Source organism: Leptonychotes weddellii, chromosome 12 (genome assembly GCF_054177405.1).
Source record: "Leptonychotes weddellii isolate Sample4059 chromosome 12, ASM5417740v2, whole genome shotgun sequence".
In the NCBI taxonomy this organism is placed as follows: Eukaryota; Metazoa; Chordata; class Mammalia; order Carnivora; family Phocidae; genus Leptonychotes; species Leptonychotes weddellii.
This window is the reverse complement of record NC_138380.1, coordinates 7,200,067-7,218,392: the sequence shown is the minus strand read 5'-3', so window position 1 is coordinate 7,218,392 and position 18,326 is coordinate 7,200,067. Positions and strand designations below refer to the sequence as shown.

The 18,326-nt window shown below is 40.4% G+C and overlaps 1 protein-coding gene across 1 annotated transcript in view; it reads left to right on the top strand.

The window, feature by feature from the left end:
- CNTNAP2 (contactin associated protein 2) overlaps window positions 1–18,326 on the top strand; it is a 1,739,191-nt gene that overhangs the window by 1,263,333 nt on the left and 457,532 nt on the right. The window lies entirely within an intron of this gene.

Genomic DNA, 18,326 nt, shown 5'->3' with positions numbered 1-18,326 from the left:
ACTACTGAAAGCATAGTCAATGGTCAGCAAGTAAAAATGGGGACAGTTTGTGCTAGTGCAGAGGTCTGTTCATGACCTGAGCCCACCTGAGATTTTGTAGGAACACTTAGATAAGGGTAGCAGTCATGTTCATTACAGATGCTGAAAACACAAAATCAGAACAATAGCTAACATGCTAGAAAAAATAACTGGAATGGAAGATAGATTTGCCAGGCCGAGTCAGAAATACAGTGTGCGAAACAGCAGCAAATTCTGCCGTTTCTGTCTTATACCATTTGGAGAATTTGATTGCCTTTTGACTCCTTCACTGCCACCGGAGAGGGTCAGGCCCTCGTCTCTCCCTTGGGTGATGACAGTGGCCTCCTGACCCTCTAAGCTCTTCTTAACACCTGGTCTGAATGCCATGATTAAAACACAAGCCATATCCCACCCTTCTTCCAATCGAAGCCCTGTCATGCATTCCCATTATAGTCAGTAAAACCGAGTCTTCTTTATGATCACTCAGGATCTCAGGATGTGATTCCTATAACCTTTGGAAGTTCATCTCCTACTATCCTAACAGTCATTCAGTCTGTTCCAGTGATACTTTCCTGTTTCCTGACCAGTCAACCATGCTCCTACCTCAGATCCTCTGATACTTGCTATACCTTCTGCTTGGAATATTCTCCTCTCAGATATATCCACATGGCTGCCATCTAAACGTCCAGCTCCCCCATCTCAATAATCCTCTTTCCTCCTTTACTTTGGTGCTTTAACTCTTAATAGGATCTAACACATTATCCATATTTTACTCTTACTCATTGTCGGCCACACAGTAGAGTATGAGCTCCGTGTGGAAGTGGATTTGGGCCATTTTTTTGTTTACTAATAACTTCCTAAACCTCGGGCAGTGTCTGATGGATAGCAGATACTCAATTATGAACTCAGTTAATGAATAAATAATAAATTCCCTGGAGAGAAATAATTTGCTTTTGGGTTTGATATATTACTTATAAAATGGTGCAGACATGACTTAACATGGTTTAAATTTTTAAAAACACAGCCTGAGAAAGTTAAAACAATAGAATTTCAAGATGGAAATTGTTATGGACTGAATGTTTGATTTGTCCCCAAACTCATGTATTAACACTCAACCACCAATGTGACTATAGTGGGAAGATAAGGCCTATATAGAGATAATTAAGTTTAAATTAAGTGTGAAGGGTAGGTCCATGATCCAATTGGATTAGTGTCCTCATAAGAAGAGACATGAGAGAACTCACTTTCCCCCTGTCTCCACTGTGTGAGTCCACAGCAAGATGGCAGCCCTTTGTTAGCCAGAAAATGAGCTCTCATCAGGAACCAAATCAACCAACACCTTGGATCTTGGACTTCTCAGCCTCCAGAACTGTGAGAAATAAATGTCTGTTGTTTAGGCCACCTGGTCTGTAGTATAGTTTTATGGCAGCCCGAGTGAACAAAGATAGAAATGCACCTTAAAAAAAACATCGAACTTAATTTCCTTACTTGACAGATAAAAAAACCAAAGTCAGACAAGTTAGGTGACTTTCCAAAGGTCACAAAGTCGGTATATCACAGAATTAAACTCCATATCCACGTTGTAGCTCAGTGCTTTCTTCTCTTGCTGTGCTGACTCATATACCAATCCATGTAATATGTAATCAGTGTAGGGCAGGGGTTCTCAAACCTTACTCTCGAGGAACTCTGTTCTTCCAAAGACTATACCAGGAGTTTTGCCCTTACAGGTTAATGATAGTAGTCTTCACAGGGATAATCTTTTAAGGGGGTGAGCAGGTATTTAATTGATTTTTTTCCCAAAATTTTATGTGTTTTGCCAATAAATTTTTCTTACCTACCTATGAAAAGATACAAAAAGGGAAAAAAACCCAAATATTACTGGAAAAACTCTGAACCATAATTCTCTAAAAGTAATTCTGCCCTTGGGAGGTGTGGAAGGCTGGAAACATATAATGGGCATATTTCCTGCCAGCATAATTGATCCTGGTTCAAAAGATAGAATGAGCGCTACTTAGAATTTCACTATATTCCCAAAAGCGTCCCATGACTTCTCAGAGCCCTGCTTCCTAGACACATTGAAAAAGCACTGATATAACAGCACAACAGAGCCACTCCAAAAGCTACTATGGGCCGAGGCTGAATCGATAGAAGAGAAGTGTTGTGATCAAAGAGCCCCCTGTCCCTCTGTATGCGGCACTTCGGGAACATATACACAACATTATGCACATTGCCTCTTCCTTGGCCCCATGTTTAACATGTTACTGACTAGCATCCAGAGATAACATCAAAGGAATGGAGGAGACGGTTAGTTTGGGAAGTGAAGGTTTAGGGGAACGTGGGCCTGTTTTCAGACTTTTGAAGATCTGAAATAAAGGTGAGGGAATAGATTTATCTGGTGGTGTTTCATGCGCAGAACCAAGCTCTGTGCACAGACACTGCAGGAAAGTAAGTTTTTGACTCAGTATAGGAAAAATTAAGAGTTGTTATCCCCGGAAGATCTTCCCTGGTAAAATAATTAAAATGTATTGGAAAGTACTGGAAATGTTCCTGACATCACCCCAGATTATGCAGAAGAAATCTTGTTTAGGAAGTGATTTAAGACAGATGACCTCAAAGGATCATTCCAGCATGAAGATTCTGCCATTCTGTGAATGCAAAGAACTGAATCATTATTTCTCATGGTGAGTCTTTTACCGTCAAATGCAGATGCCTGGTTCTTTCTTGCCCTGTAGAGCGGAAGAGGGTAGAAAGCAGAAAGGCCTGGGGTAACTGAAATGAATGTGGAGGGGAAAAAGAGTGAAGAGGAATTCTGTACTGTTCATAAGTATTACTGTATAAGGATGACACGTCACTTGTTGGCGTATATTAGAATACAGCACGTCAAACCCAAATACAAATCTGCCTCCTGTACTTTTGGGAATGTATAGAGGAAGAAAAGAGAAAAAGTCACCTTCTTTAGATCTGAACAGTCCTCACATTTGAGAACACATAAACCCCGTGAATCTCTTTAAGGGCAGCATATTATTTAAAACACTGGAGCGCAAATATCTAAAGGAGAGAGAAAATAAGGCCCTCCTATTCTTTCTCTGAAAATGAAAAATGGTCATTTAAAGAATAATTTAGAATGACGAATGTTGGAAGGTGTGCCATCATAAATTCCTAAAGAGGTCCCCCTCACCCTTCCCCCATGGAAATGGCATCCCCAGGAATGGCCCTGAACAAAGAGAACCTGGGGACCTGTTTCCCAGCGACCTCTACCTCCAGGGTCAGCCGAGTGTCCTGCACCTTAGGGCAGCAGTCCATGTACTGAGCCTCTGCCCTGCATCCTCTCCAGCCTACTTCAGTGAATTCCTTTTGTTCTCAAGGTCTTTGTAAGCAACAGTAATAAAACTGATAATATAATCTACACCATGACATTAATGACTACTAGTGCTCTAATATATTTTCCCTCACTGTTACTCTTTGCCCGATAAGGGCTTTTATGACGTAATCTAACGTGGTGGTAGGAATTTTAGGTCCACATGCCTATAAACATATGCACATATAACTAATCTTTTTCTCATAGCGATAATATACATTGACATTTTATTTCCTTCCTGCAGTTTTCCGTTAGGGCATCACTTTGTTCTGGATTCAGTGTTTGAAATAATACATCTACATCCTGATGGAGCTTTCAAATATTTGTGGATCCGATCCCATCTCTATTATAGAGGTTATTTATACCCACACATTTATCTTTCTCTTCCTACCTTAATCCCTTTGGTTTATTCTTCCTTTATTCCAGTTTACTCTTTCAGAGATCTTTTGTCATTTGAGGAGATTAGGTATTTTAAAGCAATGTGAAGATAGTTGAACTTTCACGGTGTCTTCACCTGAGTCATGCTTCAGCATAATGTCCCCATTCTATCCCCAAACTCATCCACATATTTAGTTTTCAGAATTATGTTATTGCCTTTGGCTTACTGTGCCACTGAAAATATATATGCATTCCTTTCTCTGGTGCTTTCTAAACAGACACACTATAATATTTTTTAATATGGTCATCACAAGTCGGAATAAGAAGACAGATGATTTGTGGAAGGAAGAAATGTTGAAACACAATTTACTCTGTTGTCATCATGCTACATTCTTTATGTACTTGACACACTCGGGATGATTTGGAGTAAATATAATTAAAACCAAGGAACATATAAAAATGGTGTCTTGGTATTTATACTCGGGAGTAATTATTTGACATTAATGTCATGCTGTCAAAACTGGGACTATTTTCTGTGGGACTGAAATGTGGGGACAAGGAGTGGTTATCAGCCCCCTGGTCATGGACAGGGTAGAGGTGCCTTTAGTTTCAATGATCCACAGCAACATGGGTATCACCCCAGCTTCCTGATGGGAGACTTGAGCTTTGATTTGCACATGTTCCCAAAAGGGATAAATATATTATGAAATTCAAGCAACAATTATATTATTGTCTTTTGCAACACACATAAGAACTTCCTCAGTAGAACCAACGTGTGGTTTGCCCCCACAGTACTGTATGTATGGAAAGGAGAAACCGTGGGTAGGAGATTCTGTTCTACACAATCATTACAAAAACTTAGATATGCCTCCCAAACATTTTTTTTTGTTTCCTTTAACAGTCTATTTTAAATCAGATATTCAATTAAATTTCCTAAAACTTCATGTATTTTTGGGTCGTATGACCTTTTATAATCAAAACAAGCTATTCACAAAAATAGCTTAAAAAGGCTAGGAGAATTACCAAAATTATTCTTTCCTGCTATGACATTAGCGTGCAATGATTTCTTTCTTGTAAATAATGCAACCATTTCAAAGAGGATGCACCCTCCAGATAATAATAAAAAATATCAGTTGAAAGAAAGTAAGCTTATGGCTGCTATAATTTTCCAGAACCATTATGCGTCCTGCTGCAGCTGGTTTTGTTGGTGCTCCTAAGCACATCCTCCTGGGCCCATCCTTTTAGTGTTTATGAGCATCAAATAAGGATTGAAGGAAGGGGTGGAGAGTGAAAGTAAATATAAATAAACAGAGGATGCTGACAAAAATTCATATCGTGTGAATGTCACACGAGACTTAGACCAATGGGAGTTTTCATGTTGGTTATATTGTTTATAAACTTGGATATATAAGCGAAGGAGAGACATGGAGTAAGAGAAGAAAATCTGTATGAATGAGAGAGTTAAACCAAACAGTAATCCTTTACACTTTGTCTGATGGTTTGTAGTTATGTTAGGATAATGTAGCTTCTTTTCTTCAAGTGTTCTTTGATAGCAATCCCCAAATGTAGAAAGACAGGTGCTCTAATATAACTGTTAAATGATTGAATCAGGACTCCTAGCCCTGTTTTCTGACCCCAAGGCCTGTATTTAAATTTTTACAGCGTTCTTTGAAAATTCCACACTCAGGGAAGTTGATGTATTTAACTGAAAGTAATCTAGGAACGTTTTGGCAGAGTAACGAATGTTTTAGCAGAGTGATAGGTTTTGAAATATCTGTAAGACTGCCTTAAAACTTTTTATCTCTTTGCAAGTCATCAGAAGTTCACCAAAAGTCTACCCTTTTCAACTGCTTTCCTTACATGGGAATTTTAAAAAGTGAACAGAAAAACATCACATTTGACTTGTGAGAAATTGTAGGGGTCCTTGAAAACATAATTTATTCCCCTTTAGCAGGTACAGATCTCACCCTAATGCAGTGTGAGACTGTACAGGGTGATTTTAGTGTGGTGTTTTTCTTATTTCCTTATGCCACAAAATCATTTCTCCACATACCTTGCGTAGCTCCTACAAATGGTTTTCAAGGGGTCTTTTGACATGTGCAATTATTTATTATCAAATATTTGTAAATGAAAGTGCTCGGAATGAGACAGAATATAGACAGCTAATCTTCAACCTGCTCTGAATGACAGGCACAGAGACAACATGGACATTGCCAGAGGAACAGAATGTCAGTCTGCAAAATTGCCTGTCCTAGCTTGATACAGGTCCTCACTGCTCAGAAATGAAGATGAAAATCATTTGCGAGGCATCCTAATAGAATTGGCAGTAGCTGCTTCACTGTATAGAATTAATTAATTAATATATGCATGCACCCTTTTTTTTAAAAAAGCAGAAATGATTTAAAGATTAACATGTTTAGGAAAAAGTTTCAAGACTTATATAAGAGTATTTCTGAAGTCCATGTTTAAACCTATGCAGATTTACATCTAGCCACTGAAAATCCAAATACAGTGTACTTTGGAAATAAAGTTGCCTATCTGCTGGTCCTTAAGAGTAATTACTGGCTTTAGTTTGAACTATTGGATGGTATCCAGGAAAAAAGAAATAAGATGCATGAAAATACTTTTATTGCTGCTGTCAGCGAGTGAATGATTTGGGTTAAGTGTGCATGGGATGTCTAGGACAACACCTGTCCAAGCTCCTTGCAGATGCCCGTTTGATGCGTTGCTGTGCTCTCCTAGCAAACTAACAGGGTTCCTAAGTCTAACAGAGTAAGTGTACAAAGTGGGATCTGCTAGATAGTAAGGCTTTGGGGCATGTCTCTCCAGGTGTATGTTTTTGTTTTTTTGTTTTTGAATGTGAAAGTCTCAGTCTAGGAGAAGGAATACCATCTAATGAGTATATATCATTTTCCTACTGTAAAAGGAGGTAATATTTTCTCCAGCTTTAAAATGAAGGAACGGAGGCCCACGGTAATCCTGTGCTCACACAATAGATAGCACTTTCTGGACAAACTGTCCCTATAGCTCCCCACATGGTTACACAGCGTTCAGTACAAGACCCCTGAGCTTCAGTGACTAAGTTGCTTAGTCTTTCTTCTAAGTTGCTAACGAAAGTGAAAATAATGAAAAATGCATATTTTTATATTACTGTATGACAGTGCTGATATTTTCTTTCCTTGAATCATTTTTCAAATGTTAGGGGAGCTCCTTAGGTTATCTCCATAAATGCTGAAATTTAGTTTACCTAATGAAATCTAGTTATTACTGGTAGACTGTTGCTATCAAAAGAAACCTGGACACGTAGGGGCAAATCTGGACTCCAGTCTCAGATCTGTCACTTTTGCTTGTGGTAAAAGCAAGAAAGTCACCAGCTTCTCTGGAGCTTGGCTTGTTCATCCTTAAGAGGAAGAGATTGGGCTTCTAGCTCCTCCAGAGGCCGTGAGCATGGCCAAGCTGCAGGTAGGCTTGGTGGGGTTTGCATGAGCCCCAGGCAGGGTGAATATTTGGAGAAAATGAGGTTACTTGCCAGTGCACTACCCAATGATGGCAGTGCCCTGAAGAAAGAGCGAAGGGGCCCTGTAGTGCCTCCAGTCCCATCCTTCATGAATGGCTTAGAAGAAAAGGAACTCCCAGAATAATGGGCCCATCTGCATATTCCTCAGAATCAGACCAGATTTGAGATTAAATCACAAGGAAAAGAGGATCCTTAGAATCTTCGGAATCCATGCACACTTGTATGCACCTGACAGACTCTCCATCAAGTTTGGATAACTATGAATTACAATCCCTAACTGGGCCCAGAGGGTTGATTCTGTATCAGCGTATGTCCAACGCCTCAGTGGAAGAGAATGGACATCTGTCTCCCCATGACAGTGAATTTGAAATGAAAAAAATTGAAGAAGGGGCGCCTGGGTGGCTCAGTTGGTTAAGCGACTGCCTTCGGCTCAGGTCATGATCCTGGAGTCCCTGGATCGAGTCCCACATCAGGCTCCCTGCTCAGCAGGGAGTCTGCTTCTCCCTCTGACCCTCCCCCCTCTCCTGCTCTCTCTCTCTCATTCTCTCTCTCAAATAAATAAATAAAATCTTTAAAAAAAAAATTGAAGAAAATTTTGAAAATAAAAAGAGTTTGGATTCAGTAAGGTCTGATGTGTTTTCTAGGTTCAAATATTTTTGCAAGAGCAAGAAGATACAAGGCAAAACGAGGGTCTCTGTTGATGACTTCACAATGTGTACAAATATCCAATCATTATGTTGTATGCCTGAAACTGAATAAATACATTAAAAAATAATTTTAAAGTAAATTAAACTAAATTTAAGAGTCTCTAACCCAAAATTAGGCAGCCAAAGCATTGTATGTATACTTTGCCTATTTACGTCACTTCCTCTTTGAATCCTAACCACTGCCCCACCCAACCACTTTTTTTTTTTTTAAAGATTTATTTATTTATTTGAGAGAGCAAGAATGAGAGAGAGAGAGAGAGTAGATGAGAGGGGGGAGGGCCAGAGGGAGAAGCAGGCTCCTTGCCGAGCAGGGAGCCCGATGCGGGACTCGATCCAGGGACTCCAGGATCGTGACCTGAGCCGAAGGCAGTCGCTCAACCAACTGAGCCACCCAGGCGCCCCCCAACCACTTTAATCTCTCCTCTGCCCTGCCAGGTGCCTACTTATCCCCTTGTAGTGGCTGTGTATGTGGTAGCTTTCTCTGGTTTTCATTTGAACAATCCTTCGGAGATAATCAAGAAAATAATACATAAAATTGGAAATTATTGCTGAAGTCTAAGTTATGTCCATATTTTATTTTTTTGGCAAGTTGGGATTATGGGACTTTGTAATTCGAAGCAACATCTTCTTTACCTCTAAATATTCAAGGTATGTTCACTGCCAGCTACATTAACAGTCACCCCAATATTTGCCAAATAAATACATGAAGCAAGCATTTGTCAAAAGAAAGAACTTAGTTTCTATCTAAACTATCCTTAGGGTATAATCAAGAAAAGAGTGTGTAATGTTATAAATTAATACTGACATCTAAATTATGTCAAGTTGGAACTTGTGGGACCATGTAATTAGTAGTGAGTTCATGAAACTGTATTTTAACTCCTTTTCCTTCAAATTACAGATTTTTCATAGACTTTAGTTGCTGCTATTTTTTTGTTTGGGTTTGATTGGTTTGCTGTTTATAAATGTTGTGGGCATATTTTAAGATTTTCATTTAAGAATAATTTTTTCAGGGGCGCCTGGGTGGTTCAGTCATTAAGTGTCTGCCTTCGGCTCAGGTCATGATCCCAGGGTCCTGGGATCGAGCCCCACATCAGGCTCCCTGCTCTGTGGGAAGCCTTCTTCTACCCTCCCACTCCCCTGCTTGTGTTCCCTCTCTCGCTGTGTCTCTCTCTGTCAAATAAAATCTTTAAAAAATAGAATAATAATTTTTTCATGGAAATTTAAAAGATTTACCATGACCTGAGCCTCTGAGCAGTGTGGTTCCCTCCAAATGAAAGAGTAAGGTCAAAATCCTTTTTAGTACTTATATTCATTTCCCAGGTGCCTTACACAACAGCGATTTATTGTCTTAAGGTTCTAGAAGCGAGAAGTCTGAAGTTAAGTTGTTGGCAGGGTTGGTTCCTTCTGCGGCTATGAGAGAGACTCTGTTGCAGGCCTCTCACTGCCTTCTGGTGGTGTCCTGGCAACCTTTCCCGCTTATAGACCCATCACCCTGATGTCTGCCTTCACATTCATACAGTCTTCTAGAACCCTATGTGAATATCTGTCTCTGTCCAAATTTCCCCTTTCTGTAAGGACACCACCGAGATTAGATTAGAGCCCACCCTAATGACATCATCTTAACTAATTACATCTTCAATGAACCTGTTTCCAAATAAAGTCAAATTCTAAGGTATTGGGGGTTAGGAGTTTAACATGTGAATTTGCAGGCGAGGGGATTACAGTTTAACCCATAACAGAGATCATTTACCACAACAAAACTAAGTAAAAAGAAAAAGTTAAGGCACAAAGGAAAAACTGTATCCATATTGCTCTATGAGCTGAAAACAATGATTTAAGGTTATCACTTCTGGGTATATTATATGGAGAAGATGACCTTTGACTTTGCATCTGAAGCAGATGATTTGGTATCACAACTGTGTGTATGCGCTCATGTATCTCTTCCTCAAGGAACTCGAATTTGTCCCTTGTATTTTGCATGACCACATATGTCATTCATATATTGACCCACTGATTCACAGATATTTATTGAAAACCTGCAGTGCTCGGCCCTGTTCTGAGCACTGCAGATCCTATCAGGAGTTGGAAGAGACTCCGGCCTGTCCTGTAGAGCTTCTAGTCTAGGAGAGAGAGAGAAATTCATCAAATAATCTTGTTAGTAAGTGTAACCCCCTACTTGGACAATGATCTAAAATGAATGAGGGGCTAGGGCTATGAGCAGGTATAAAAGGTGAATCTAAGTTCATGGGTCTGCTAAGGGAAGGGGAGTCAATGAAACCCACCCCAAAGAGATGACGTTTGAGTTGGGATTCAAAGGATCCAAAGCTGAGATCACAGTGAAGCGAGAAGGGGACATTTCATGCAAAAGGGAACAAGAGTTCCAGAGGCCCTGAGGCATAAGAGAATGTGTGTGTTCAAAAAACAAACAGAAAAACCAAACTTGACTATGGCTGGAGTGCCAAGAGCTAGTGCGAGCAGAGTGGGAAATAGAACGAGAGAGGTTAAAGAGTCTTTAAGAGGATGGGAAACCACTGGAGGGTTTCCAGCAGACATGTGGCATGATCAGATTTGTATTTTTTAAAAACGATGCCGACTGCCGTGTTGAGAAGGGAGGAGAGCCAGGCTCGCGTGGCTGGCAGACTCTTGCAGAAGTCCAGCTGAGAGGGGGCTGTGCCTTGTGCTGTAGTGTCATGATGGCTCTTGGTAGATGCCTTCAGGAGCTGTTTGGGAGGTGAAACGGGCAGGATGTTGTGACTGAGCGAGCATGGGGATTAAGGATAAGAGAATCACCCGGGATGAATCTTAATTCCTAGTTCAAGAGGAGGAACGCTGACAGAAGATCAGTTTTGTGAGGGAAAGCCATGATTTTGTACTTGCAAATGCTGAGTTGGATGTGGCTTTGAGATAGCGCAGTGCAGATAGCATGTAGGCAATCGTAGCCTTCCATCTGGCACTCAGAGGCAGGTCTTGGCCAGATGTACACAGTCTGGGGTCCTCCGTGTGTCGTTGACAGAGCTCTGGGTTTGGGTGAGTTGTCACCTAGGGAGAGGACATAGCATGAAAAAGAGTCCCTAAAAATCATCTTTGAGACACTCCAGCATTTAGTTCCCAGGGCATATTTCAACAAGGGAGAGCAGTAAAACCAAACTCAGGAGACTTGGAACGAGTAAAACCATGAGAAAGTGGTGGTTCAGGACGAAGGAGCCGAATGTTGCCTAGAGGTCAATGTGAGGGGTCAGACGCTAAATGTCAGATGAGATGAGAACTGAAAGGACCCAGCGAACTCAGTAATGTGGAGTTACCTAGTACCCTAAATATTGCTACTTAGGTGGGATAATAGGTGAGAAAGCCAGAAGAAGGTCGCTTAGAGAGGGACGGGGGAGCAGAAAATGGGTAAAGCAGGTGTAGGGTAAATGAACAGAGAAGACAGAAACTCAGAGGCCATGGTAGGAGTTGGAGATGCTTGAATTCCAGATTTGGGGAAGATGGAGAACATGCAATGACAATGAGAGGCAGTAAGGATACAAATGGACAGAAAAGATTATTAAAAACAAGGAGGGAAATCAGTGGAAACCATCTTGTTAGGTGAGTGGTCTGCATACTCTAGGATGGACAGGTCCAAAGGAACCCAGAGAGCGGGATGGGAGAGGTCAGGATGGCAGCAAGGAGAAGGCAGAGAGGGTGACAGGCCACATGGCATGAGCATGACAAGAGTCAAAGTAAGGACGTGGCCATGGAGGGTCAGGTCTCAGTGCCACCAACAAACTAGGGTCACGTGGGTGGGAGAGAGGCAGCTGCCTCTGGAGAAGGCTGAGGGGAGGCAGCAGTGGGGGCTTTCTCTTAACACATGAAGTGATGAAAACAGGACTGCAGAGGATGTGGGCATCTGCTCCGCTGCTTCGAGTGGCTGGAGAGCGTGTCTCATTCAGATGGATGACAATGGTGGCAGGTTAGATGGCAGCTCGCTGTGGCAGGGCTGATTCAAGTCAGCCAGGTGCAGCCCACAGAAATGTCCAGATGAGCAATGGAAATTTCAGACGCTGTCGTAGGTATGATTTTGTACATACGGGTTTCATGGAGAAAAAGGGACTGCGATGACTGTCAAATCTAAATATTAATTCTGCACAAATAAATTCCAAAATAGTTACTTTACACCAAATGGTTAAATAACTTATTAATGGCTTGAATTATTATTTTTAGCTGTTTTTATATTATGTAGCTGTAGCCTAGAGCTGTACTTTAACAAAAAGCTACAATGTTTACCTATTTGAAGTAGTTATCAGAAATGGGGGTATAAGATGGTAATTTTTGAAGGTGCTCAAAAAATAGACTTCACACACATACACAACACTGCAGAGAAAGCTAGTTAACTAACATCCCATTAGTAAGATTTTGTTTTCATTTTATAAGTAATTAGCCAACCACATTAGGTAATAATGAGAGCTAGTAATCACTTTTTTTATTAGAGAAATTAGACTGGACTCACTTTAAAACCCCATTTAATGCATACATTGTAATGAATATGCAAAAGATATAAGTTGCTTAAGCAAAAGGTGTAAGTTTTGGTCCTCCTCCAATCAAAAATAATGACTCGAGATGTGCTGAAAGATAGAGTTACTTTTCTCAACTTGGGGGAGAACATTCTGCTTGTAAACCCTGAAGGGTTGAGTTGATATTGTAAGCCAGACTGAATTTTGTGTGCTCTGAGAGAGTGTCTGAACAGAATGCCTTTCATTTTTGTAATACTTTGCCACCAGGAGCAGCAACAGAAAGTGCTGTCCCTCCGGTTACATGTGCAGTATCCTGGGTCACTTAAACTGTTTGCTGCGTATTTACGAAACCCACAACTAAGTGCAGAGTTTCAAACACCTACTTGAATGGATTCCTTTCAACTGTGCAATTTGATGAATCAGGAACCGCCCTAGTTAATTTCTGCATTCTTCTGAAGATCTTGAGAAAAGAGGCAACCTTTCATGGGAAATAAAATATCTGACTTCACCTTCTACGAAACTCGATAATTATAATATGGCCCTATTAGGCCATGGGAAGATTATGGGTTGGCGCTTACTACTTACTTTCCAGATTAGCTAACAAATGCATCGTGAATTTGAGAGACTTGATTAAGAGACGATGCTTCTTTGATGCTTATGCTCTTTGCTGCTAAAAGAGTCATGATGTGAAGATCTTCACTGAATTGCATTGTAGATGATATCTTCATTTCCAGGGCTTTAAATACCATCTATATGCTAATGCCTTTCACATTTCAGTCGCTCACACCATCCTCTTCCCTGAGCTCAAAACTTACATATCCAACTTGCTATTAACATCTCCCTTCAATGATTCACACTCATCTCAGACTTGGCAGGACCTGACTTGCCCCCCTCCCACCTTGACTATTGCAGTGAAAGGAATCACTGTGCACCTACTGATGCAGAGAACTCAGAAGCCTCTTCTTCCCTTCCTCCTTGCCCGCACGTCTCATCCAGCCTCATGAATCATCCAGCAGGATGTATTTTAAAGTGAAAACTGAGATCCTGTCACTGCCATCCTTATGACCTATCTTAAATCTAACTTCTCACCAGATCCAGACCACCAGCAGCTCTCCCTTCCACTAGCACAGCTGTCCTCGGCGGGTCCTTCTCTGTCTACACTGGCCTTTCCACTGACAACACGGTAGGGTGTTTCATATCCTGAAATACACATCCGATCACTCCCCTGTGCTAATTCTCTGGCAGCTTCCCATCACCTTAGAATGAAACTCTGACTCCTCCCAGGGTCTGCAGGCCAGCCCTTGCCTCTCTCTCTGCCTGTGGCTTACCCTGTGTTGCCCACTTCGTTAGCCACACGGGTGACTCTGCTTACAGCATCGAAGCCCTTACCTCTGCCTGGGGTGCCCTTCCCCCAAATCCTCAGTTACCATGTGTTGTCATCATTCCATTTCCTGCTTGAATGCCACCTGCTCAGAGAAACCTCCCTCAACCACTCTATGTAAAATAGCTCATGATCCAGCCCTGGCACTCCGCACCACCCTGCTCTCTTTCCTTCATAACGCTTGTCACTGTATGAGATCTTGTGATTCGTTTGTTTTCTGTCTTCCCGCTATGACATGGGCGGGAGGAGCTTGATTTTGCTGGTGAATGGATCCTTAGTACCTGCCTATAAGAGTCGAACACATGGGTGGGAGGAGCTTGATTTTGCTGGTGAATGGATCCTTAGTACCTGCCTATAAGAGTAGAACTCAATAAATATTAGCTGAATAAGGATAATCATATAATCATATAATTCATATAATTCATATAATTCTTCCACTTTAATTTTATTTTTAAGCTCTAAACATTACCAGTTGACTCATGTCCCTGATACAAGAAAATCTGATTTCTTGTATTACCTCCCACTTTCTCCACTCCGTGCTACCCTTCAGACTATACTAGTCATTATTTCCATGTGGTAATAAACAGCTGTATTTACATTCTGTTCTAGAACTTGAGTCTCAGAGTTGTTTAGACAAAGTTTTGCATTTGCATGGATTCGATGTCCATCTCTGTTTCTTTTACCGTAGCTCTTACCAACTCTTGGTTGATGGAAGTTTATCATTTCATCATTTTTAAAAGAAATGCTCATGAGAATGAAAGTCTCAGAGGTATTGTTTGTTGGGAAATATGTACCTCCACCTGTATAGCACTTTTTCCAGGTATGACAATTACTGAGGCAAACCTTCTTTCCAGAAGATTCTGCAGACATGATTCTGTTATCTCCTAGTGTGAAGGTACTAAGAGAATTGAGGCCACCTTGATTTCCTTTCCTTTGTCTGGACACCCATAGAATTCTTTGATATCATTTTCCAGTGATTTCACTACAATGTACTCTTTTTTTTTTTTTTATCAGTTTCTACAAGTATTCACTGGGAAGTTTATGCTTTCTGTAGATTTAATTCTCTCTTTTAGATCATGAATCTTTAAAAATATCGTCTGTGATTTCCAGTTGTATTTGTTGTCTTTCATTATTACTATCCCTTTACTAAGATTAATCAACATTGTTGTCCTTTTGAATTTTATTTTATTCATTTTATCTAGTTAGTCCTAGATGCTTCTGATGATATTTTCAGTAGAGCCTGATTTCTTTGTGCTGATTTTTATGTGACTTTCTTTTCTGTGATGATTTTATTTTGTCCTTCCATTTCTTTCCCAAGATCCATCAACTCACTTTTCAGCTAGTTCTTTTGTTTTACCACCTCTTTCCATAGTACTTCCAACCCTTTATCCTTTCTTTGGGTTCTTGTTACTTAGAAGACATATGGCCATACATTTTATCTGCTTTATGGCACTTCTTATCTGATATATGTTCTCTCTTTCTCCTTCCCTCAACCCCCCACTCTCTCTCCTTCTGTGTGCTGCACTTAAAAGAAATAATTTAAGCATGCTTTCATAAATCTCATGTTCCTCCTTTTTCATGTTTACTCATCATTGCAGAGAGGAACTCTTCCTGCTCCAGCTGTGTGCACAAAGAGAGTGTGGGGAAGAGATAAGATAGTAACTCAGGACAACACAGTTTGCAATTTGTCCTGATGTCTTCCATGTCTTCTTGCGTCTCAGCCCCGGGCAGTGAGTCAGCTCTGGGCTTGCTGTGCAAGACACACAGTACAAGATCTTGTGAGTGATTGAGATTTTACTTCTCTTCAGTTAGCAAAAAGAGGTAATTTCAGGAAGTGTGTGTCATACACAAGGTCTCCTCCACTTGGCCACGTGGACGATCTGGCTTCAGAAGATGTGTCATGGCTCTTATCTCCTCATTCAGCCTTCCATTCCCAGCCACTCCTTGTTGCCACACTGGGCATAGGGAAGCTTGGTCCACAGACCATGAAACTGGACCTTGTGGTTCCAATCTGGATTTTTCTGTTTTCCCTCTGAGGATGCTACTTTGATTAGAAGTATTCTTTGCTCTATAGCCCTGTCCAGGTTCTACGGGGACTACTGTCCTCTCTCTGTGCCCCCACCTGCCTGCTCCTCATGCAGTCTTTTTCTTCATATGTTCTGGCGTGTTCTTCAGATAGAATTTTGAGATATTGAGATAGAATTCACATACTATACAACTTGTTGTTTTAAATTATATCATTTGGGGCACCTGGGTGGCTCAGTCGTTAAGCGTCTGCCTTCGGCTCAGGTCATGATCCCAGGGTCCTGGGATCGAGCCCCGCATCGGGCTCCCTGCTCAGCGGGAAGTCTGCTTCTCCCTCTCCCACTCCCCCTGCTTGTGTTCCCTCTCTCACTGTGTCTCTCTCTGTCAAATAAATAAATAAAATCTTTAAAAACATAATAATAAAATAAAATAACTTATTTCATTTAATGGTGTTTAGTATATTCATACAGTTGTGCAATCACCACCACAGTCAATTTTAGACCATCTTCATCAACCCAAAAGGAAACCCCATACCCTTTAGTAACCATTGCCTATTCCCCCCAACTCAGCCCTAAGCGACCAGTAATCTACTTTCTGTCTCTGCGGACATGCATATCCTGGCCATTGCAAATAAGCAGAAATTGTACAATATGTGGTCTTTTGTGTCTGGCTTTTTTTATTAAGCAGATTGTTTTCAAAGTTCGTGCATGTCATAACATGTCAGAACTTTCTTTTTATTGCTGAGTTATATATCATATGAATATGCCATATTTTATTTAGTTCATTAGCTGATGGACAGTTGGTTTCTTTTCACTTTTGAGCTGTTATTAACAGTGTTGCTGTGAACATTTGTGTACAAGTATTTCTGTGGACACGTGTTTTCAGTTTCCTTGAGTCTATACCAACAAGTCAAGTTACAGAGTCAAATTATGATTATGTTTTACATTTTGAGGAATGCTGGACTGTTTTCCAAACTGGCTGCACCATCTTACATCCCTACCTACATTATATGAAGGTTCCAATTTCTTCCCATTCTTGTCAGTATTTGTTACTGTCTTTTTTTCTCTTTTGTTTTTATCGTGGTCTTCCTGGTGAATATGAAGTAGTATTTGTAGTTTTGATTTTTGCTTCCCTGATGAAATGATGTTGAGCATCTTGTCACATGTGTATTGTCTATGTATGTATCTTATTTGGAGAAATTTCTATTCTCCAGCATTTCCATTTTTTAAGTTGGATTATTTGTCTTTTTATTATTGAGCTGGAAGAGTTCTTCATGTATCGTAAATAAAAGTCCCTTATCAGTTATATGGTTTTCAAAAAGTTTCACCCTTCTGTGGGTTCTTTTCACATTCCTAATGGGATCTTTTGAAGAACAAAAGATTGTAATTTTGATGATGTCCAGTTTATCTATTTTCCATTTTATTGCCTGTGCTTTGAGTGTCGTATCTTTGAAACCATTGCCTACTCCAAAGTCACAAAGATTTTTGCCATAGCTTCTTCTAAAAATTTAATAGTATTAGCTGTTATATTTATGTCTTTTATCAATTTTAATTCATTTTTATATAGTGTGAGGTAGGAGTCCAACTTTATTCTTTTGCATGTAGATACCCATTTGTTCCGGGTCCATTTACTGAAAAGACCATTTTTCCCCCCATAATTGTTTGTCACCCTGCTTAAACATCAGTTGGCTATAAATGTACGGTGGTGAAAACCTTCAGTAGAATGTTAAATTGAGATGGCAAGAACAGACATCCTTGTTTTGTTTCCGATTTTAGGGGGAGAGCATTCAGTCTTCCACCTTTAATTATAATATTAGCTGTGGTTATTTTCTTCAGTTAACTTCTTCAGTTTGAAGAAGTTCCTTTCTATTCTTAGTTTGTTGAGTTTTTATCGTGAAAGGGTGTTGAATTTTATTAAATGCTTTTCCCATGTTTATTGAGACAGCCGTGTGGTTTTAGTCCTAACCTATTGATATGGTATATTAAATTCATCAAATTTTGGATATCAAACCAACCTTGTAAATCCATCTCATTCATGGTGTATGATCCTTTTTATATTCCTGAATGTGGTTTGCTAGCATTTCATTGAAGTTTTTTGCATCTAATTCTGAAGAGATATAGATCTGTGGTTTTGTTTTCTTATGATGTCTTTTTCTGGTTTTGATATGAGGTAAAACTAACCACATAGTAATAAGAAGTGTTTCCTCCCCTTCTATTTTGTGGACGATTTTGTGAAGAATTCTAATTGGTTATTCTTTAAGTTTTACAGAATCACCAGTCTGGGTGTGGACCTTCCTTTGTGGGTAATTTCTAAAAAAATATTAGTCCTGGGGTGCCTGGATGGCTCAGTCGGTTGAGTGGCTGCCTTCGGCTCGGTTATGATCCCAGGGTCCTGGGATTGAGCCCTACATTGGGCTCCCTGCTCAGAGGGGAGTCTGTTTCTCCCTCTTCCT